At 43.8% G+C, this 25,002-nt stretch overlaps 1 protein-coding gene across 1 annotated transcript in view; it reads right to left on the minus strand.

The window, feature by feature from the left end:
• The window catches only part of EDIL3 (EGF like and discoidin domains 3), a 1,529,327-nt gene that overhangs the window by 803,085 nt on the left and 701,240 nt on the right, over nucleotides 1-25,002 (minus strand). The gene's annotated exons all lie outside the window — the stretch shown is intronic.

Below are 25,002 nucleotides of genomic sequence, written 5' to 3' on the forward strand. Positions count from 1 at the left end.
AAAGAAAGAAGGTGTCACTGGCAGGGAGACACCCAGAACTGGTTTAAACAGGGGTCAGTGCCCCCTGAACACAAAGACTACAAAGACGTTTAGGGGTATAACTATGAGAGCTGAAGCCCCTGAACGTTAGAATGGAACTGATCAAGACTGGAAAGGTTTGACGCTACTTTGTGGTCAAGAGGAACCTCTGCCAAGGAAGAAACAACTGAAGCGACTGAAGGAAAGGACTGACCCTTGCTGTGTGTTCTGGGGCTGGCCTGCAGTTTGCTGCTTTAACCAAGGAGAGGTGAAAGGGACTTTGCTGTGTGCTGTGTCCCCCTGCTTGAAAGGACTTTGCTCCCTGCTGTGTCCTGAAGTAACTTATTCCCAAGGGCCAGAAGAGCTGTATGCCTGTTGCGGAAACCCAGGAACACAAAAGTTTCCAGGAGAGTCTTAGCGACACTGTGTGCGTGTGCTTTTTGCAGCCTGAGCCCTTCGTGAGGATTGTCCTGTGATCGTGTGCACCTGGAGTCCAAGTGAGTCTCTGCGACACTGTGTTTGTGTGCTTTGTGCAGCCTGAGACCTTTGTGAGGATTGCCCTGTTATCGTGCACCCGGAGTCCAAGTGGGTCTCAGCTATGCTGTGTGTGTGTGCTTCTTGCAGCCTGAGACCTCTGTGAGGATTGCCCTGTTATCGTGCACCCGGGAACTCACGTGAGTCTCAGCGATGCTGTGTGCGTGTGTTTCGTGCAGCCTGAGACCATTGGGAGGAGTGCCTAGTGATCGTGCACACCCGAAGCCCAAGTGAATCTCAGCGACGCTGTGTGTGTGTGCCCTGCTGCAGTCTGAGATATTAGTATCACCTACAGCCCGGACCGGCAGTCCCAGAGGAGCTGAGCCGCCAGCCCGAGACCGCCGTTGCCAGAGCGGGACCTCTAACCAACCCCGTGGGGGGGGCCTAAGTCCCACTGCCCGGAATCCACAAAGTTGCATCAGAGGCCCAAGTTGCAGGAAGAGGAGAGGAGAGTGGGTTCGCACCTCCCAGGTAACATGTGTACCGCCTGGGCGGGGTGCGGGCTCGGAGAGAGATGCTCTCAGCCTCTCCCATTCTTGCAGCGTGAGCCTCTGCTTCGGCTCCTATCGCGCCCGTACTTGCCAAGGAGTGGCAGTACCGGGGCAGGAGTGCAGAGCTCCACTTTGGTTGACAACATACCCGTGTTGGGGGCATCTGTTGGCGGAAGGTGACTGCGAGTCAGTACGAGTGTCGGAGAGACCGCCTAAGGCACAGTGATCGATGATGGAGTGTATTACGCATTACATTAGTTCTGCATTATGAACTACCTGATTGTCGTATTACGCATTGCATTATTTCTGCATTACAAACTACCAGATTCGTGTTTTATGCATTGCATTAGTTCTGCATTACGAACTACCTGATTGTTGCATTACGCATTGCATTATTTCTTTATTATGAACTGCCTGATTGTTGCATTACGCATTGCATTATTTCTGCATTACGACCTGTCTGATTGTTGCATTACGCATTGCCCTATTTTTGCATAACGAACTACCTGAATGTTGCATTACGCATTGCATTAGTTTGCATAACGAACTTTCTGATTGTTGCGTTATGCATTGCATTATTTTGGCATTATGACCTGCTTGATTGTTGCATACCGAACTGCATTCTTTTTACATTGCAAAGTGCCTGATTCTTGCATTACAAACTGCATAGCATTGCATTAGGACTGCAGTGGATCATTTAGAATTGCTCATTAATATTGCCAGAACTTACAAGGGCTGCCTGACCTAATAACCGGGCAGGAGGAATATTACAAATACACATTTGTTGGATTTATATCCTGTGGTCTCATTGTATATCTTTTTATATAAATTTATACTTGCTTTTATGAAACTTGTGTGGAGTCCATTTGTGGTGTCATCATTGTGTTACTGAGAGCGTGGTTGAAAATACTTTACAGACTTACCTTGAAGATAAGCCTGGCTTCTCGTGCCAAGCTACCGAGGGGGTGAGCGAGGGTTTCCTGAAAAGGTGTCCTTCCTTTCCCTGACGTGGAAGCAAGGGTCCCTATTTGGCCTAAGGTACCTACCTCAGCCAACTCACGACCGCTAGGCCAATAGGCCCAGAGAAAGTTTTAAAATAGTTCAGTCTCTCATTGCACCCAAAGCATGCAGACAACATATTACTCCTTCCACTAAACTTTGTGAAAATCACTCTCTTTCCTTTCAAAAGAATATTGAAAAAATCTATGCAGACTTTGATGTAAGTACAGATCATCTATCTGACTGATATCTGTTTTGCTGATCAGTAGGCCTTCAGCACCAGGTTTATCTGACTTTGAAAGGATCTCGTTATATGCCTCAGCACAGGCCGTCATGGACTGTCGGTCTTGTTCACCACTGGATCCCTGGTGTCCACCTGATGTCTTAGCAAAGGCTGTTCATGTTCTTAATCCAGTTATCAACATCTATTTAATTGTTCACAATACGCTGTAGTTACTAAGGCAAGAGCAGGTGGATCCTTTATTAAAAATATCTTCTTTAGATCCTAAGGTTCTAGCACATTATAGACCAATTTTCCTCCTAGTGGCATTATCTAAAAGTCCAGAGAAAAAATTCAGTGGTCACATCAACCGGTATCTTGAGGTCAATAATCTTCTGCACAGTACACAGTCTGGTATTCAGCCATGTCACAGCATGGAGTTGGTTTTGCTTGAAGTAACTGCGTTTATCAAACTGAGCCTAGACCAGGATAAGCAGCGTCAGTTGTACTGTTAGATCTTCGAGCTGCTTTTGACACCATGTCCTATTCCATTATATTAGAGCACTTAGCGATGAGTGATATATGTGGCTCTGCCTTAATTAGGCTTAAGTCTTTTCTATCTCACCATCACCAATTCTTTAACCCTCCTACACATATGTCCCCTGGCATGATTTTGAGACATGCTGTCCTGAAAGGATCTGTGCTAAGTCCTACTCTATTCAGTGTTCACAGGAAGTGTCATATGCTGACGGCACCCAGCATCATGATACAAAATGTGAGCTACAGGAATACTTTAAATCATGCCTGATGAGAGCTGCCTAATGGATGAAGAGCAGTTGTTTAAAACGTAATTCGAATAAAACAGAAATACTGCTCTTCAAGTGTTCACCTTCAATGTGGTCCAGTTCCTGGTGGCCCTCTGAGTTTGGGCCCCTTCACAATCCATTACATAGGGTGAGAAACCCTGGTGTTAAATTTGTCAAGGATCTCTAATTTCTCCCTCAGGTGAGGGCAGTTGCAGGATCCTCTTTATCTGTCTTAAAAAGCTTCAAAAAGATACTAGCATAATCCCAGAAAGCATAAGAATTTTTTTAGACACTCTTTTATTGCTTCTCCTCTGAAGTATGCAATTATTTTATATTTGGGCCTACATGATTACTTCTTCATCACCTTCAAATGGTACAGAATGCAAGCTTCTACTCAATCTTCACAGACAGGAATATATTTCTCCATATTTGAGAACTCTACATTGGCACTTAGAGTGCCAACACATCCTGTTTAAATGTTTACTTTCAGAGCACATCAAAACAGTGGCCCAATCTATATGAGGGAATATTCATGCTTCTCCTAATGAACAGATTTTTTAAATTGTCTATTTCTCAGTATTTAACAGCCTTCAATAACTTCCCCCCTCCTAGCCTTTTCAGTGCCAGGACGTTTTCTTTGACAGCTCCGTGTTATATAAATGTCTCATTCATTCATTTATTTCTGCGGTCCTATGACCCTTGGCTGGTGTCAGAGTGCACTCTTTTTTTCATAACCTGGTGTTGCGGGGATTCTGCTCATGCACAGAACTATGCACAGGAAACCAGGACCTCAGTGAATTGTGGTGTACCAAAAAACTCACCCCTGTACCCAGAACCCCTATCCGACTAGCATCAGTGTCTCATTCATTCTCCGTATCATCTCGAAGCTACCAATGATTAGACAACCCAGAACAAGCGACTTAGAGTACTCTCAGGAATGGTGGGAATCAGAAACACCTTTTCGTTATTATTAATCTCATATCAGTCCACAACAAGAGTAATCAGAGACACGGTAAAGTTTAAAATGTTTATTTTTAACTACTTGCTCTAAGGTGCAGTACTTTGGCTAATATATGCAGGCAAATTATTAAAAACAAAACCATCAGCATTGTTACAATACCATAAAAATATGAAGGGAGAAATCATATTAAAATGATAGTGGAAAACAAGTCCTATAATACTTTGTGAAACACCCTCCCTTGGCTAGTAAACTAGTTTTATAAACTAATAGAAGGTCTCTAGATTTGAATGGGCAACCCCATACCTCAAAGATCAGCTTAGGTGAATCACATCACAGGATCAGCTCTGCTCTCTGTGTCTGGAAAGGTTTTCTCCAAGTGTCTGAATCATGCATGCAAATGCAATATTAAAGGCACCCAAGTTTCAGATAATTGCAGCTGTGTGCGTGTTGTGTCTAGAGCGTGGGCCGATCAACCTGAATTCAACAGCATACATTGTTATTTGACCTTGGCGGCTTCTGCACACAGTGTTCAGACTAAGGTCGCGGTGCACGTCTCGGGATGTGAACAACAGACCGTTCTCATGTGAAGAAAAAGAAAGCACGCAGTTTTACTTGTAATAACAGCTACCTGTAGTGTTGTGTGCAAAAGCAGCAAAGTGGCAAGATGGCGTTTAGTTTCTAAAATGCCTATGCTAACATAGCAATGTGTGTACATAAAACCCCGTCCTCACTACTCTGGAACTTCAAACTTTTTGCTAAGTTCTGCCAGGAGAACTGTTTTGGGACCGGGACCAACCTGCCAGCCAATCTACAAAGGGTGCATCACCATTGCTACATTTTTCTCCAGAGCAGCAGAGGGCCCAAGGCCAATCAACATCCAACGAAATCAGACCCTCTTCAGCTACAGCCTGCAGGCTTGCCCTGCTGAAGAAATCCTACTTCCAGAAAATAGTTCAAGTCTGAAGGTGGAAATCTTCACTGGGCCCGACGCGGAGCAGCCTATTATTGTTATCAATGGCTTCCTGGGCACGAACTCTGAAATTTTACCGCTGAGAGCTTTTCCCACCTTTGTCCAGGGGTTCACCAAGTACTCATCCTTCTGCAATCCGTCATTGATGAGCCTGTCTCCAGCACCAGCCTGCAGCCTTGCCAATCTGGGGACCCAATCTTCTTTAAAAATTGTCGACGTGTGAAGGTAACTTTCTGACCGGGACCAATCCGACCTGTACATCCAACTGGAGCTCCATCGCGGTCAGCCATAAACCTTATTCTTGTCCCAGTCTAGCATGACCAGTTGCTGGCGGATGGTGATTTGTACTTTTGGTGCTATTTTTATTTAAAAATTTAAAAATTCAAATCTCTCGTTCCTTTTTATGGATAGTTACCATTTTGGTCTCAGTTTATTATTTACAAATTCTTTATTTTTATATATTGGAGTGGGAATTTTTTTGTGTTGTTTTTTTTTACTATTTAAGTGTTTTGGTGCTTGTAACACAGACAGTTAGGCCTGTCTGCTTTTTGCCATAATTAACTACCAGACATTGAACTCTGGTTCAAATGACCAAAATCTTTATTGGATCTTATAAGAATAGTGCCATTACTGATTGTGGTGGGCTATCATCCACCCCAACTAAAAATCCACGTTCTCACAGGCCTACTGAAAACAATCCCACAGTGCCACCCAGTTGCTAAATCCCAGATGAAGAAACCCTTCTTCCCTTGTGCACATCCTGCGTACCCACTCAGAGGTGTGGTTGTAGTAATGATTAGCCCCTCCTCTGTGGCCACTCCAAACCAGTTCTTGGCACAGGTTTTCCCACACTGGGTTTGGTGCCAGCCTCACAGAAAGAGGACAAAAGAAGAGGCCTTTTCAGGTGTCATATGACATCGGCTTGTGGCATTAGAGGCCCTTTTGAAGTAAATTTTGTTAGCACAACCTCCCCACTGGTCTTCCTACCAGGGGAACAAAAACACATCTCTACACCCAGGCCACTTTCTCTGCTCTGGGAGCAGTTTGCACTCTACATCAAGGCTAATAACTCACTGGGTCACAGCTAGAGAGCTAATGCAAATTAGCATCCAGGAGCTGCAGGCAGGATAGAGGTGCATTTCTAAAAGATACTTTTCCTTAATATTTCAAAAAATACAACTTTACTATTGACTTGGGCTTTTATTAAACATTGAAAATAGCGTTTAAGTCATATTTCTAGCTGGTCTCAATCCAGAGATAGCAGAGTTAATAATGTTCCTTCCCAGCGTTCCTGTAAGGGTCGGCTAGTGTTCCAACAGTGAAAATAGATTTTAGATTCAAGTCACTGTAAGGACTTCCTAACGCTAATTTTCTACCTATCCTATTTTTGGTACCGTGCACCCTGCCTTGTGGGCTACAAGGTCTACATAGAGTTGACTTCATATTTAAAAGGGAGGTTTTCTCCAGTCAAAAAAGGCCATTTAGACAGGTTGGGTTGCAATCAGTCTACAGCGGATGGTCTACAGTCATGTTTGTCAGCGGACAGCACAGTAGTGCTGTAATTCATATGTGACATTTAACTTCCCATGCTATGGATGTATTTTGGAACAACATATAGTATGGTGTTACAGGAACAGTAAATATGCCAATTAGGAGTTCACGGGTTTTGGTATGTTTTAAGGGTTACATCCCTTGCACTGGAGCCTGCTTAGTAGTGTTCCAGTGAGCGAAGTCACAAGACCAGCGGCATCAGTCCACAAAAAAGTGGTACTTTCTCACACTATGGGCGAACAAGGAGATTAGATTCTTCAATTCCACTATATTTCCTTGTCTGAAATAAAAAACATGCATTATTTGTTCAGTATTACTGTTTCACTTATTCCTCATTCTCACGGCATCTTCTTTGTTTCTGTTTGTTTTGGTGGGCACAAGCGATGGTTTGAAAGGGGGAGTGGGTTATAATTCTCACTTTTACAGTGTGCTTTTCATGAAAAGTTAGCTTTTGCAAACAAGGCATGGCTCATTACACCATTTTTGGTAATCATGGTCATCCAGCCTTGACTTTTCACTCTGTTTTTGCTCTTTACATGTTCATGGTTTATTAGATTGGTATGTTTTGGCTACCTGTTCTTCATTTTAGCTGTGCATATATGTATGTAATACCATATTATTGAATTGATTTTCCTTTTACAGAAAATCACAACTCTGGATGGTCCTTCACTACTGGGATGACTGTGTTGTACTGTATCCTGACTCAACCCAACACCACCTCCATTGGTCTAATATTTTACTTCTCACCTTTGAATACCTGGAGAGTAAAGGGAGCTTTGGATGCCAGTTTTTCATTGCTGAGCAAGAACCCTGTGACCAAGCTTTAGAGGAACACTCACACTCTCACCTTTGAAAGAGACTGACTAGCTCTGTGGCTGCAAAGATTATGGAAAAAGAGAGCACATGTATATTTATCTTTCTCATAGGGAGCACTTACTTTCTGTCTCTCTTAATTTACATGTATGTTTCTACATTTAGTTTCTGGCATGTACCCACTGTTCTCTATTTCAGATGCCATCTTATATTGTGACCTTTTCACATATAACTATTTTATTTATTCACACATGTCACTAGATTATTATTGAGATGCATAGAGGATCTTGTCAAGCAAGAGAAAAAAGACAACACAGCGTTATTGGTTCCTGCATCTCATTGCAAAATAAAGGCATCGTAGTCCCTGATGAACAGTTCATTATTATACAAAGTGTTACACGTTGTCTTATGTATTGAGCACAGAAACTTACATTTAATAATGAACCTATTACAAGCCAGTGTGGTGTTTCCTTGGCATTTTTCTTGGTAAAAACACTCTGGCATGGAGCCCTTTGGCATTCTACTCGATAATAACAGAATTAAAATTCACCAAAACACCAATAACAGTCAACTCTTATTGAATGTCTCCTGCTCTCGAGACATCCAATGCCCCAAACACTACCTCTACCTCATCCAGACCAGGATATCCAGAACCTACTTAATGCTCGACCCATAATTCTCCAAGAACAAGCAACAACTAGTCCAAACCTGTCACCCAATGCCAAGTTATTCACAAACGTCACACTCTAGAACAACATCACTAAGAAAATCAAGACAACATAGGGCCAGCATTTTCTAGTAAATGAAATAATACTGTTCCTCCCAGAAATCAACTTGGAACTCCTGCTCCACACCTCAACCTTTCATATACGGACAATCCTAATGCCCTGCTTTATGGCCTCCCAGACTCTACACTCACCATCTTCAGAAAATCCTACATGCCTTAGCATGATCCATCAAGAGGCTGACAAACGTTGACCACATCACCTGCACATTGATGGAACTCCACCATTTTCCTGATTATCAATAGAACATTTTATACAGACAGTAGAGTCTAATTTCACAAAGCTTGGCTGTGAAGGACCAATATTTCTTTTGTGGAATTACGTGTAAATATTGAGCAACTTGTTCTTGTTATTGTGAAGAATACTTTTGTACATGCTTCCAGGCTTCAATAATACTGCAAGAGGCATATGAACATTCACATAGTTAGGTGTGTAATGGTGTTCAACTATTGGTATAGGTAGGCCCAGCCAAAAACATGCACACGTTTGTCTCCAGATCTGAAAATGCAAACTAATATATTCCACTATACGTGTGCAATTTTGCATTTCAAATGCATCTTGCACAGAGAACAGTCTGGAAAACTGAGAGATTTTGTAAGCAAAGTGGACAATTTGGGCACTTAATTTTAATCTAACAAAGAGAATTGGGTCCGTGGTGATATAGACTGGATCCTTGTAGTCTTTTTAAAGGCTATTTACGCTGCAACATATATCTTATCCAAAAACACATTTACAGCAAATTTGGAATGTCTCATTTCTTTCATTTGTAGAGTCCTCTCCTGGTTATGCTACACAAACCATGCTTGTGCTAAATTTACATTAAAGCATTTTAAAAACATCGGTGTTCAAAATGCTTCTTGAGAGACAATGAAGAGGTGGGTAGATTGCTTATTGAGTTTTTAAAGTTTTTCTATCTAAATTATGTTTAACATGTCCCTCTTTTTCTGTAGAATTTATGGCCAAGTGATATCTTCATGTCCCTGCTTTTCTTTTACTTAGCAGGCTAGATTGATATCAGTTGATCAGTTCTCATTTCATCAACATTCTCTGTAGGGTCGGCAGTGTGTACAGATCTCTGTGCTTCAACCCTTGTGACAGATGTTCCACATTGGGCAAAGGGTTGGTGGGAAGGTGAGAGAGCATTTTGTTGGAATGCTGATATTTTAAGGCTGCTTTAGAGATGAGAGGCTCACTTTAATAATAAACACCTCACCCTTTCTGACCCAGTACTTTTTCCAACGGTCAGGACATCAATTCTTGAGTAATGAGGGCCTCTTTGTGTTATTTCTGGACAATATTTGATAATGAAAGAGATAAAAGCATCTCTGATTGAACAGAAGTCACTGGAAAGAGTATTCCAATCACACACTTTTCTCATATCAGATGCAGCCTTCTGAGAGGATTTCATTTGAGTTCATCTTGACAACAGAAGCACAAATTCCTTAATAAGGCTTTTGAAGACAATAGCACTTCTTGCTAAGGGGGGCTGCGGAGAATATTCCATTGCCTCCTGGGTGGGAAAGCCAATGTCACCTCTGCTGAATCTGAAGAGGCGGACCATGCTCAAATTCTCCAGTTATTAAAAATGTGAATCTCTTTCAATGCAGATTATTCGACATGAAGGATATCCCAGAACCATGGCCAAGGTGCGTAGATTTCCAACTGGACCAATGAACGGGGCACATGAAAATGCCCATTTCTGCATGGAACATAAGCAATGTGTGCTGAGCTACTCCCAGTAGACCTTAACAAAAACATTTCCTTTCGAGTTATTTTACATGCATTGTTGGAATTTTATAAGTATTCTCAAATTTTTTATATATTTGAGTGCAGAAGTTGATGACAGCCTGACGAATGTTCCTGTCAACATGGGGGAGAAGATATCAGACTAAAGGTTCTCTCTAGCTATTCAATAGAAACAATGTGTTACTTTCAGAGCTCATTGCTGGCAGTCTATCTAAGAGAGAACACAAAATTAGCTATTTATTATTCATTTCTTCGAAAACTTTTACTTTTTTCTTACTAAGAGCCTTATTTAGAGTTTGGCGGACTGAGTACTCAGTCAAAAACAGATGAATGTCTCTTCCCCTATAATGCATGGGCCAGGGGCTATAATGAACTTGTAACATGGCGGACTGAACATCTGCCACGTTTTTGGCCAAATTCTCAGGAAGGGCCAGAAAATGATCTGCTTTCAATGTGTGATGGATGGAGGGTCAAGAGAACGCTCGCGGGCCACTTTTCATTTGTTTCTATGAATGCATCATGTAAACCATTAACATTAGTTTTTTCATATAGCATAGTGTAATATAAACTAAATTGTCTCCAAGTGTGTGAATAAAGGAGCTAGTGAGTACCAAGCTATTTCTCAACTTTTCATAGCTCTGAAATTCGTTCAGGAAAAATATTGATACCGAGGTTAGAAAAAACCTAAATTATGAATGCTTCTAAAGTTTGATTTCTTCTAACTGGAATGTTTTGAAAAATATTTCTGAGTCATGCATTTATCAGCAGGACGCATGAATTGATTATTTTATATTCACAGCGTTGTTGCTATGTTATATTACAGAATTTAAATTTTAACACAAATTTGGTAACAAGCCTTTTTTAGAAGTAGCTGTGAGAAATGATGAAAGTAGGATTTATTTTATTTTTAAAAACGTGTTTGTTATACGCAGAATTGCAACATAAAGATATGAGATTCGATTAACAAAGATGGCACATTTCCACATATTTTAAATTCAGCTCCTAGCTTCATGTGGTCACATGGGGGATTCATTTGCATTGACTTAGATCTGAACTCTGAACAGCCGCACCCAGAGGCTTTTATAATTGGAACATGCTGTAATTAATAAAGGACGTTGTGGGCATGCTTTTATTGTACGTTGTAGTTTCACATTTTTTTCAACATATCCTACAAAACTGAAGTTTCATGTTATCTAATACGCCCCCGACGTTATACACCTAAACCAATAGATCGATACACAAATCCCGCCCGCCTTAGAGACATAATCCAATGCTCGACTCAATTTATTTTCTCCGCTGTGTATTTTTAAAGGGGTGTATCAGCATTATTTGTGAATAATATACGAGAACCTGAAATCCATGTATAAAAGTCTGTCTCTAACTTCCTTGTTACAGGCGGCTAGTGACATCTCTAATCATGAGTAATAACGAAAGGTGCCCAGGCTCCCATATTTACCTGGACTGCTCCTCCGACCACCCTAGGCCTTTCGGACCCAGCTGCAGGCCGTGCATGCGACCGCCGGTCCAGCTGTCTTCTCGCTGCCTTCCTGTACTCTCTTCTAAATCACTCACATTTCTCTCTGCTCCTTCTTCCTTTGCTCAAGTGTATTTCTCTCTCTCTCTTTCTGTGCCTTTTGCCTTTGGCATCTCTCACCCTCTCTCTTGTGCCATTCTTCATTTCCCACCCTCTCCTGTGCTCTTTTTTTTGCATTTCTCCTTCTTGCCCAGTGCCTTTAGCAGTTTCACTCTATCTTTGTTGCCTCTTTGCTTTTTTCCCTCTCGTTTCTGTGCATCTTTGCTCTGTCTCACACTTGTTTATGTGAATCTTTGCATTTTCTCGCTTTCGGTTGGCTGCCTCTTTGCATTCTCTCACTCTCTCTTTGTTGCATCTGTGTTTTTCTCACTCTCTTTTCGGTGCATCTTTGCAGTTTCTTACTCTTGTTTTGGTGCATCTTTGCACTTTCTCAGCCTCGTTTCTGTGCCTCTTGCTTTTGCCTCTCTGTTGTGCCTGTTGCTTGATTCTTCTCCCCTGACGCCCACTACGTTGTTCCCTTCTTCCCCCTCCGTGCCCCCCTGCACCTTACCTGCTCTCCTGCCCGCATTTCCCATCTAGTGTTCCTGCCTTCTCTAGCCCTGTCCACCACACCCCCATGTTCCTCCACCTACCAGGACCTACTTAATTGCGGCCGCAGCAGTGCCACAGAGCAGACGTGCGCAGCTGGTGGACCAAAGGCAGGCCTGTTTGCGCCCATCTGCACCTGGACCGCACCCAGCGCCAGGAGCTTTGGCTCTACGCCCTCCAAAGGCTACACTGCTGCCAACGTCCGCGTTCTGAACCTAAGACCCCCCAGCCAACTCTGCTGCCATGCCTCACCTCCTACTGGTAGGCCCTTTCACCTACAACCACTGCAACTTCACCTGCCACAGAACGCCAACAAACACAAAACCCAACCCCATGCCGATCCCCCATGTCACAACAGCGCCCAACCACCAGCTTGCATGCATCCTCCTCAACATGTGCTCATTATGCAAACATGCCACTGAGCTGTGGGATCTCATCTCCACACTCGCACCCAATGTTGTTTTTCTCACCACGATCAGGCTCAATCCCTCCTTGACCCCGATATCTCCTCAGCAGTTCCCAATGGACACAAGATCACCCATCGTGATCGCGTGAACAAACCCGGAGGAGAAATCGCCATCATCCACAAACAGACCATCCTTGCACCACCACCATTGGCAGCCCCACCCCAGTCATGGAACACTTTAATTTTAGACATCAAACTGATGAAAAGTCAACCATCAGAGGCACCCTTGCCTAATACCCCCCTAAACTATGCCTCAGCTTCTACAACTCCATCACTGACTTCATCGCACCACTCTCAATGGACTCCAAAGACTTCATATTCCTCGGCGAACTCAATTTTTACCTCAACGATCATTGCGACACCAACACCACCAACCTCCTCAAATGCATGAACACACGGCTCACTAAACTCGTCCACGACCCCACTCACACTGCAGGTCGCACGCTGGACCCCATATTCACCTTCAATAATTGCATCAAATACAGCCACATCACCAAACTCACCTGGACCTACCACTGCATGATCTATTTCAACATCACCAGCCCACTGCTGCTGGAGCACATTTCAAGACCCAATGGACCGATGCCCTCAATGGCTCCAATTCTGACACTGCCACTTCCCTTAACCAGAGTGTTCAGAACTTCAACACCTGGATCATGATCTGACAACAACGCGCCCATCAAAGACAGCAACCACAGGAGAGCCACAATAAAGGCCAACTGGTACACTGAGGAACTTAAAACAGCAAAAAATATTTACATACAACTGGAAAGAATATGGCACACTAGCAAAGACACCACTGACCAAACCTCCTTCAAGACCTCCCTAAACCACTACCACTGGCTACTGAAGGAGAAAAAGAGACATGCCAGGGCTGCTCGCATCAACTCCAGCTCCAACCACAGTAAGAAACTCTTCAACATCGTCAAAGAATTTTTCAACCCTGCAGCTACAGAGAACAGCATCACCCCCTCTCAGGAGCTCTGTGACAACCTTGCCAATTTCTTCCATGACAAGATCTCCAAAATGTACAAAAACATCAAACCTCAGCCCAAGCCGACAGATTTCCTAGAGCTTCAACTGACCAAATATAGTCGTCTCACTCTCCAGGAACCTGCCACAATCATGAGCTCCATCCACTCAGGGGCCCCTGCCCATACCACATTTTCGACCTTGGAAGCGACAGAATCAGCCACAAACTCACCTCTCTGATCAACATCTCGATAGCCAACGGCCACCTTTCCAGAAGACTGGAAACATACTGAAATAAAGCCCCTTCTGAAGAAGCTGTCTGCCGACCTCAGCAAAAACAAGAACTACCAGCCCATTTCCATACTCTCTTTTCCAGCCAAGGTCCAGGTGAAAGCCATCAACAAATAACTCACCAATCACCTCAAGCAGAACCATCTCCTCGACTCCTCCAAGTCCGGATTTCACAGCAATCACATCACCGAGTACCAGTATCCCACCAGACATTGATTGCCAGGCTACACAGCATCGCATACAAGGGGACACTATCAGATGGATTGCCTCATTCTTCACTGGTAGAACACAGAAAGTCCACCTACTTCCCTTCACCTTCAATCCCAATTGAATCATCTGTGGTGTCCCTCATAGCTCATCCCTCAGCCCAACCCTTTTCAATATCAGCATGACACCCCTGACAGACATTGTCAGATCCTATGGACTCAACATCAAATCATACGCAGACAATAATCAACTCATCCTGCCCTCTCCAAGGACCCAAACACCACCAGAACCAGCTTCTACAGGTGTATGACGAGCATCACCAATTGGATGGGAAACAACTGCCTAAAGCTCAACACTGATAAAAAGGGAACCTATTCTTCGGCAACAACAACACTCGCCCTCCCCATCAGACGATGCCAGAAAACTCTGCATCATCCTCGACAGCAAGCTCACCATAAAGCCCCAGATCAATGTTGTCTCATGTGCCTGCTTCTTTGCTCTGTGCATGCTTCAAAAGATCTTCAAGTGGCTCCCTCTGAACACTACACGCACCGTCAAATAAGCCCACTTCACCAGCAGCCTGGACTACGGCATCATTCACTACGCAGGGATCGCTGCACACCTTCTCCAGAGACTACAGACCATTTAGAACACTGCTGCCAGACTCATACTCGACTTTCCCCAACGAACCCACATCACCCCTCATCTCAAGGAACTCCACTAGTTCCCTGTATAGAAGAGCTGCTAGTTCAGGCTGCTGACCCACTTATAAACAGTCCTACACAACCCAGGACTGACATAAATCAATAACCGCCTCTACTTCCAACAACTATCCAGACAACTATGCTCTGCCTCTCTCTCGCTCGTCCACTCTCCCCACATCAACAGAAGCACAAGCGGAAGACACTCCTACCTCACAGCAAAGATATGGAATGGCCTCCCCCTGCAGCCCTGGACTTCACCTTCTCTACCGGAATTCTGAAAAGCACTCAAGGCCTGGCCATTTGACTGGGTCCCTCAGACCCTTCAAGCACCCGGATACCCTCTCAAGTAATAAGCTGAGCCATACAAATACATTGATAGATTGAACAAAATAATGCAACAGCTTAACTGTACTAAGTTACTACAGATGAGTTGTGATGTCATGATGCCTTTTGCGAGAGTGATGAGTTAAGGTGAAAGATATGTTACAGGACGTAGTTAGCATCTACAGTTTAAACAGTATAAAAAAGAACACTGGCTTTTCCTTCTGCTGATCCCTTTTGATAAATGAACAATGATAAGCAGAAATTAGATATTTATAGTCACATATTTATTTTCTGCATGCTGTAGGTCATTACCAGAAATATACTGTCTCTGAATGTTTCAACATATTCTGAGTTATAGCCCACTCATATAAACTGATTTGAATATATTCTTGCAACAAATTACTAACTACTTTTGATGTGTTAAATTGTCTGCAAACACACCAAGGATGTAAGTGGTTTGTGGGAAGAGTGATGATGTGACCATAAATTATAAGAAATAAAGTAACCCCGACAAACATTATAAAGATAGTTCAAATCACTTTGGAGTTCTGTGACCTTATCATTAGGCCATTTGCTGCAGGCAGCATTACTAAACCGAGAAAATGTGACAGTGATGCTGAAGGTGCAAGCCATTCAGGGTGACGAGGAGATCTCGGGGCAGGTTTGGCCGCTCTTAAAGGAGAGTGTGAGGCATAGTCAGATGTTTTCGCTGCCTGACCTATGCCTAGCCCATACCACGCCCCTTGCCATCTTGATGACTGCCGACATCAAGTAAAGTAGCCGAGCACCCAGGAGCTGCGCGGGCCGTCATACTTGTTTTGGGTGTGCCTCACTTTGATTTTTTTGCCTAAATGGCAGTGGTGGCGATCGGAGGTGGCAGAGTTTTTGTTGTTGTTTTGTTATGTAGGTATATTGTTCATTTGGGGAACATCTTGCTGCCATAATTATGGCGTTTGTGTTTTTTCGGGACCAGAGAGACTGTTTTGTTGTTGATTCTGGCTAGATAGGCTAAGCATAGTCAGCACCAAGGTCGTGAGGGCAAGCTATCTAAGGGACAGCATGGTTTTGTGTTTTTGGCAGTTAAGGAGAGTCTTTTTGGCTGAGATTGATAGCTTTGGTAAGGCATGTGCATAGTTGGTTTGCAACTTCTTGCCTAACTGTGGTATTTGGGTAATTTATTCTTGGTTGGGCCTAGTTTGGTTTAACTATTGCTGTAGAGGTTGTTTTACCTGGACCATTGCAGAGCTGCCTGTGTTTTGGAGTGTTTTAGAGTTATTAAACGGGAGACATTCCAAGCAAGGAAAATAAACAGAGCGAGCAAGCACTCGTTGGGTGAGTATGACGTGTAAATGATGAAATGCAGATTGGATGTAATGGACAAATTATTGGCTTTTACTGCTCCCGCCTACACCACAGAGTGTCCCTGTGCCAGCTACACCGGGATGCAGCGTGGAGAGGCCCAAAAGACCTGGGGTTCCACCAAGGGCAGAAGTACCGCCAGTGCCGAAGCGGGGTACGAAGCAGCCAGGGCAGGAGGCGAATGGGGCAGGTAGCCCAGTTATGACAGTGGCAACTCCTGTAGAGTCGGTGGTTGCATTAGGGGCAAAGCAGAGCTATTTGCTAGCGTTATTACCCGTTGTGAGCAACACATGGGAAAAACAATTGTATGGCCTTTGGGGTCCCTCTGGGAGGTTTGGTAGGGCGACTGGCAGAGTTGGTCAATAATTTAGCAATGTATTACCCTGGTTGTCACAAGTGGGCATGTTATCTTCTGCTTTCATGGGGATCATGATGTTGGGGGTCCCTAAAGGGGACAATTTGTAAAGGGCAAAGAGGTTGGTACCCCAATTTGGAGTAGGACAAAAGCCTGTTATACCAAATGCTTCATCGGATGGGGTGGGGGCACCAGGTACCACCGCAGGTAACGCAATTGTTAGTACTGGCTAATGCGCCAAGTCTGGCTTGTGTAGCTCAAAGAGTGCAGCCGGCAGTAGGGGGGGGGGCACAGTCACAGTCATTGAACACTAAGGACAACCCAGAGACAGGTACAGTCACGTCTTTAGCCCGCATATGTAGGGCAGAAATGCATGCTGAGCACAACCAACTGGGGAGGCAAGTGGTGACAGAGGCAAGGAAAACGTTTAGCAGAGCGTTTTTGAGATAATGTTTATGTAATCTTAAATATCCCAGAGAAGGAGGAGAACAAAGCGTGTAAAGAATGTTCGCATTCAAGGGATTGGCGCATTGGCTGCACAAACAGAGGGTGGAAGAAACACTGTTTAATTGGATAAAAGGTTTCCCTATTTTTCAGTCTATCATGGACGAAAAATTCCCTGCACTGTGTACCCAGCTGGTTTGTTATCACAATAGGATAGAGTGTTCACATGACCCAAATGGGGGGATAGCATGCAAAGAGTATGTTAGATATTTTATAAGGAAGAATACTACTTCCCCAAATGTATGCTGGGATCAGGTCGATGCAATCTCATGGCAGACATGCATGACTGTCAGCAAAATGGAGCAGTCAGTCTAACTGCCCTTTTGGGCAGCCTCAGGAACCACCCCCTCTAGTAATTCGGGAGGAGAGGAGAGAAAAGGGGCATATTGGGCCTTCAATAAAATAATATGTACTAGGGCCCCTGGAACATAAAAGTTCAAACACACATGCTCTTTCTGCTGTCTCCCCTCCCATCCAGAATCAAAAGTGTTATAAAAAGGTGAACGATAGAAGCCCCCAGAGACAGCGACAGGCACACCATATACCAGAAAGCTTCCTCTCTGATCTGCCTGTAGGCAAGGACTGCATGTCTGAATTCTTACAACAATATAGAATATGCACAGGCTGTTTACGAGGGTTTTAGATTTGGTTTCAGAATACCAATAGAAGGCAGTGCTAGGGTATCATTTTGTAGGAATCAACAGTCACTCTAAGATAATTAACTTACAGCAAAGAACACAATCATAAAGCAGAGGAAGTTAGGCAGGATAGCTTGCCCACTCAACACCATACCTTTGGAGAATTCTGCTTGCTCCCCGCGTAGGTAGTACCTAAAAAGGAGTCAGAGCAGCTCTGCATGATACACAATTTGTTGCCCCCTCAGGGGCAGTCTGTTAATGAAGCAATAAACGAGGACTTGACTTAGTGAAGTATTGTTCCTTAGACCAGGGCATTGAAATGCCCCATGAGCCGGCACCTGGAGCATTGCTTTCAAAGGTAGACATAGAATCAGCATTCAGGCTACTGTCTGGGCACCCAGATGAGTTCCAATTGCTGGATTTTTTATTTGACGAATGCATGCCTATGGTTGCGGAATGTTGTTTGCCTATTTTGAGAAATTCAGCACATTTTAGAATGGGCATTCCGTCAGGTGGCAGGGCACCCTTGGGTATTGCCTTATCTCAACGACCTTCTCTTGTTGTGTCCCCTGGCTCTCCATGCTGTGGGGAAGCTCTGGCACAATTCACAGACCTGATGCAGGTCTTTGGGGTAACACTGGTGTGGGCTAAGACTTGTGGGCTCGTGATGATTAGCAACAAATTCTTGGGAATAGACCTGAACTCAGTGGCAGTAGCATCCAGCTAGCCTGAGGATAAGGTAGCAGCATTCTTCCAGTCCCTGAAAGATTGCCCAGTGGGAAGAAAGGTAAGATTGCATCAGCTAAGGTAGTAGTGGGACAGCTACATTTTACCCTGTGCAATAATCCCATCAGGCAGCCGTTCTCTAGGTCAATAGCACAAGTTATGTCAAGTTTGCAGCAAAACACCATCACACCAGGCTGTCTCCTGAGGTGAGACAGGACATGAGTATATGGCTGGGATTTTTATGCATCTTCACTGGGTCAGTAGTATGGGCACGCCTGCCCAGGTAAAAAAGGGAGAGCGGTCTATTCTCAGATTCTAGAGTTAGTGTGGGTTTGGGGCCATTTTAGACCCGAGCTGGTGTGCAGAGAAGTCTCCAGATGATTGGAGAGAGTCCGGCTTGATGAGCAATATAGCAATCCCAGAGTTGTTTCTCATTTTGGAAGCCTTCACGGTACGGCCTGAGTAGTTTCACAACTAATCAGTGGCATTTCGTTCAGACAACATTGTCTGCATCCGGTACAAGAGTTGCAATCTCGTGGGGGGTTGGGGTGGTGGCTAGCATGCGATCTTTTACCTAACACCATCTGGCCAAAGGCAGTGGGTGCGCCAGAGCACTGGCCCTTCTGGGACAAGCCCAGCTAGGGTGCAGGGGGTGTCCTATGTAGGTATACTCTGGGTGTCTGTGCCTCCTACATGGGGTACTTCACGGGAGGAGCCAGTCATGATCTTGCTCAAAAGTATGGATGCACAGGAACGATGTTCATAGAATCAGGAATTTTGATGTATTAGCGTACTGTGTTTTTTAATTGCCATTGAATGTTATAAGCATGCAAATAAAATGTGTTACTGTCCAATTTTTTTATGTTTTCTCAAGATGAATTAGAAGTGTAAATTATTTGTCAATAAATACGGCCTGAGATCTTTAACGGTCTCAATTGCAAAAATTAAGTGAGGTCTCAGGTGTATTCCTTTTCGGGGGGGGGGGATGAAGAGTATAAAGTACCAGGGATCAGTGCTCGGCGCTTCCCCAGCATAAACTGTTAGTTCTGAGCCCGTCACATGCGGGAGTCTGACAACTTACAGGAAGCATGAGCTCATTGGAGCACAACCTTTGGCACAGCCGAAAGAAGCCTACTGTCTATGCTCTCCTTGTGGCTGAAATGTAGATGTGAAGCAGTTTACAGACTCTTGCATAATAAATATAGAGCACAATTCTGTGAAATTTCTCCCTAGAGCCACCAGCTGAGATTAGGCATGCTGCATGTCCGTGGCTCCCAAAAGGGAGATGTCTCAGGGCTCAGCTTCACAGTTTGGCAAGAAGGGTTGATGGAGGAGGAGTGAGAAGCTGTTGCACTACAGCAATGGCAAATTGTCCTGCTAACCCACCACTTCTAGGCCACACTTATTCAGTTGAGCGAGGGAATCTTCAATTCTTACTGCCTGTGCTGGTTCTCTCATGGTCTGGCTGTGCGTGACGGAAACTCTCATTGCTTTTGTGTCTGTTCTGCATGGTAAGGGAAGCTTTAATTGTTGTTGCCAATGACGTACTTGTTCTATGTACAGCAGAAGCTTGCTTTACTTGGTCAGCTGCTGTCCTTCGTGCATGTGTTCTGTTTTTGTGCACTGCTGTTGCATGTGTTGTCTATTCCGTGCCTAAGGCAAGCTCACAGATTCCTCAAACGTCTGTTCTTGTCAGCTTTTTCTGTTTTTTTTTAACTCTATTCGGCCAATTTGAACTTGAGTGCATCAGACAAAAATATGGAAAACCAGAATTCTTCACAGAAAAAATAACAGATGCCAGGATTAAAAGCTGTTTGGTTTTGCACTGCGGCATTGAATAAATTCATTGCCACAGACAGCATGCTTAGTTAGTGTATGGTGCACAGTGTTTCATTTGAGCCGGGATTTGCTGGTGGGGGGGACTGGCACTTATTGTTGGGGGCCTGCACTTATTTCTCTATATCAGATATTTCTTGAGTGCAAGAGAGGAAAAATACGCAAACGGGAAAGAAAGAGAAAGATGGTAAAACAGCCAAAGAGGGAGAAAGCAAGAACCTGCCAGGGTGAGAAAAAAGGGTGGGAATGTCTGGTAGAGGACTAAACATTACCAGCCTTAGTATGCTGCACACCAACGTTTAATTGGACAGGTCACCAGCTTCTGAGTGGAGCTTCGGAACCGGCACTTTTTCTTTCACAAATTATGCACTAATGGGGCATGGTGAGAGGGAGACTGTGTAGTAAGATTGGAAGGAATAGTATGGATGGTGGATAAAGGTAAGTCTCTACAGCTAGAAAAAGATCCCTAATTGAGAATGGGAGGCCTTTAAAGTCAGGAGACAAAGCATCAATCACAGTGTATACTTCCCTCAAGGGGTCAGTTCTGTTTATGTTAAAAAAGGAGGTGTGAGGGAAGCAAAAGTCAGAATGGGCTAAAAAATAGAAAGTCAATAAAAAGCCAAATTAAATGTTTATGCTTTCTTCTTAGCGCCTTTCTTTTGTCTAGTGCTTCTGATAAATTGTATTTTCCAAAAACAATAATTAAACGTTTTTTTGTTTGGTTACATTCCTCTCTGTGTACTCTCCAGTTACTTTTCTGTCAAAATTATTTCAGGTTCATAAAAGTTTCAAACGTCCAAGGAGTCGTTGAGTTTCCGTCCGTTTTATTCCAATCCACCATTTCTCATCAGCGCACACAATCCCTGTATATCCAGTCAATATGACGGTGAAGCAACGCAAGAACAGTCAGCCGAAGCGTGTTTCGTCGCACGGCAATCGCACAATAACTCACGAAACACCACTTACTTGTTTATCAAAAAAGGCCACTTTATTAAGACAGGTGCCAATTATAATTTTCTGCAAATTAAATAAACTTCCCCAAGTTTGTCTTCAACTCTCCCCAAAACCTACCCCGAATGTAAAACCCCACTCCTACCCATTCCGCCTTCAACTGCCTCAGGGCTGAAGTAGAAAGAACCAGTATCGATTCTTGAGGCATTGCTTGGCAGTGCAGACCAAGGATTTAACCCCAATATCTGTTGTCAATAGATGTAAAAAGTCCAGGCACGGAGGCGTCACTGTTGCAGGAGCAGTCTCCCTGCCTTGACTTTTCACTTCTATTGACAGGGGCTGGCAGTTCATTCAGTAATAACATTTATTGTATTTCCTCGACGGCTGAGTAATCTGACCTGAAGCTAAAATCTCTAAGCGTGCTGCGGATATATAAAAAGAAATGTCTCCGGGGAACTCCTTTTAAGTGAAGAGTAGAATTTAGCTCCCGTACTTTGTTTTTCTCACGATGAGATCACCTTGGAGCCCTGGCTACCAGTAGCCCTGAGGCTGCAGCCCTCAGTGAACAGACCAAGGCCTGAGCCTTAAGCCTCAGAGGAAAACCAAATAACGCGCCTGTAATTACTGAACAATGATCGTGACATGTTAGAGTGTGTACATTTTTCAGACATTAGTGTTACATATACACATATTTATTAAAAATTGCCTCGCATAGTTTGTGGTTGTGCGTTGTAAATCAATCAGCGTTTTCTTATTTTAAAAAAATAATCTTATTTTGTTGCAATAGAATGTTATAGTGGGGTCTGTATTGGTATATGCGAGAGAGGGGTGGTATGAAATATTTTAGTTATCTCGTGATTAATGGTAACCGCTGACATGAAGTGCTTTTTGCATTTTAGCTTTCGAGCACCTGACATCACACAGAATGCATCCGGCCGGATGTAAGCTTCCCAAAACCACAGGCCTTTTCCAGCGCTCTGGGGGACCTGCTTCAAAAGAACTCACTTTCGAGTTTAAGTTCATTGGAGCATAACAACGTCCCTGAGCATCTGTCATTTTTCACTTCTTCTCTGATAATACTTGGAGGAAAAAGGGCACGCGCTGCAGACGCTTCCAGAAAGCGATTAAGTTGTTGCAAAAGGCCAGTTGCTTCTAAATTATCTGGCAGCCCCAGGCAACTAATGCAATTAAACGCGAGGCCTTGAGCACGCCTAATTGCAAAGTGAAAGGGACGGGCATTACTCGGACTTTAAAACGAGGTGTATATATCTGAATGGATGTCAGGCTCCTGTGGAGTGTTAATTCATGTAACCTCCCCCTCTCCTGGCGGGCGCTGCACGAGGCTGGAGCACCGCGTCAGGTGTCAGCTGTCAATCACAGGCCACTCCTGGGGAAGAGCAGACGCGACCCCCAGGGAGCAGACTGGCACGTGTCGTCACCCCTGCGAGGGAAACACAAGGATCTCGTGCAGCACCTGCTGAAAGGCACCTGCAGAATTGATCTTATACGACCACAGACATTCGACAGCAGGTATTTCTGCTATTTTGTCAAACTCATTTGTAAACACAGCACATACCTCTGGGTGATGAAAAAGTCCAACCCGCCTGTTCCCACTACGTTAGTCAGCTGCAAAGCTGTTCAGATACATTTCAGAAAAAAACGCCCTGCATACAGATACTACGCGCTTAACATGAAGAGGGGCTGTGAGTACATCCGGGAACCAGGTCCTTAACATGTTATTTTTACGTGTTCACTTTCCTCTTCGTGGCCTCTATCAAAAAGTGGAACTTCAAACTGTGACTTGTCTGTTCCATGTGTGTGGAATTGGTGTGTGTGTTTTCATTTCAAGATGCCCAAGCCCCCGCTATACTAATCTGCTATACTTTCAGCGCCTTGTCATGGGTAGTAAGCGCTATAAATGCAGTTGCATGTGGAAGAAAGTCGATTCTGACAGACCAGAGCATTCATGGATGATTAGGACGTCAACGCAATAACTAGCCTTGCATGTGTCATGCTTCTGGGGCCCTCGTGATCGCCATGTTTCTATCAAATTCTGTCTGCACGATGCCGTCAACGCGCTTTCACGAGTGCATAAACTAATCAAGGCCGTCCCAAGCAGAACGGTCTTTGTTGTTTTTAATTAAGGAACATGTACACATACACAATACGTTTCCTAATCCTCTTGTAGTATTCCTCCCAGACCCATAAAAGACAAGTAACACCATAAGCTTGCACCTCAGGTCTTGCCATTCAAATCTGGTGGACAGGAAATGGCGTAAGACTCAGTAAACAACCGTCACAACCTAAATGTCCATTGGAATACCCGATGCATGCATGCCTCCAGCACCCAGTTCCCAAAGTAAAAGAAGAGGCGGAGATGCAGTGTCAAACCGGCCTCCTTCCCAGTTAGTTGGGAAAATACTTCGAAATAGACAAAATACTGTTTGAAAATATGTTCTACAGGACTTTACAAGCTCAACAACAAACCTGCCATTTTATGTTATCCCACCAGTGGGGAACAACCTTTACAACGCAACTTTTACAACGCACTACCTTTACAACGCATTTTTTACAACGCATAATCCATTACAACGCATGACATTACAATGCATGACACTACAACGCATTTTTAAAAACTACCTTTACAACGCATTCCATTACAACGCATACTACCATTACAACGCATACCATTACAACGCATAATATTACACTACACTATCCAACACTTACCCTACTGTTGCACCCCCTGGAGTTAGAATAGTAATTTTTACCCCTATACTATCCAACACTTACCCTACTGTTGCACCCCCTGGAGTTAGAATAGTAATTTTTACCCCTATACTATCCAACACTTACCCTACTGTTGCACCCCCTGGAGTTAGAATAGTAATTTTTACCCCTATACTATCCAACACTTACCCTACTGTTGCACCCCCTGGAGTTAGAATAGTAATTTTTACCCCTATTCTATCCAACACTTACCCTACTGTTGCACCCCCTGGAGTTAGAATAGTAATTTTTACCCCTATACTATCCAACACTTACCCTACTGTTGCACCCCCTGGAGTTAGAATAGTAATTTTTACCCCTATACTATCCAACACTTACCCTACTGTTGCACCCCCTGGAGTTAGAATAGTAATTTTTACCCCTATACTATCCAACACTTACCCTACTGTTGCACCCCCTGGAGTTAGAATAGTAATTTTTACCCCTATTCTATCCAACACTTACCCTACTGTTGCACCCCCTGGAGTTAGAATAGTAATGTTTACCCCTATACTATCCAACACTTACCCTACTGTTGCACCCCCTGGAGTTAGAATAGTAACTTTTACCCCTATACTATCTAATACTTACCTTAAATGTAATTTAATATTATGCGTTGTAATGGTATGCGTTGTAAAGGTAGTATGCGTTGTAATGGAAATGCGTTGTAAAGGTATTTTTTAAAAATGCATTGTAGTGTCATGCGTTGTAATGTCATGCGTTGTAATGGATTATGCGTTGTAAAAAATGCGTTGTAAGTGCATGCGTTGTAAAAGTGTGCGTTGTAACGTCATACATCCCCCACCAGTGGATTCTCCTCCAATGGAGCGCTTCTCCCAGAAATCACAGGCTTCTCCCTTTACCTGAAGTCTAAATCATAAACT

The sequence above is a fragment of the Triturus cristatus genome, chromosome 2_1 (assembly GCF_964204655.1).
Source record: "Triturus cristatus chromosome 2_1, aTriCri1.1, whole genome shotgun sequence".
NCBI lineage: Eukaryota > Metazoa > Chordata > Amphibia > Caudata > Salamandridae > Triturus > Triturus cristatus.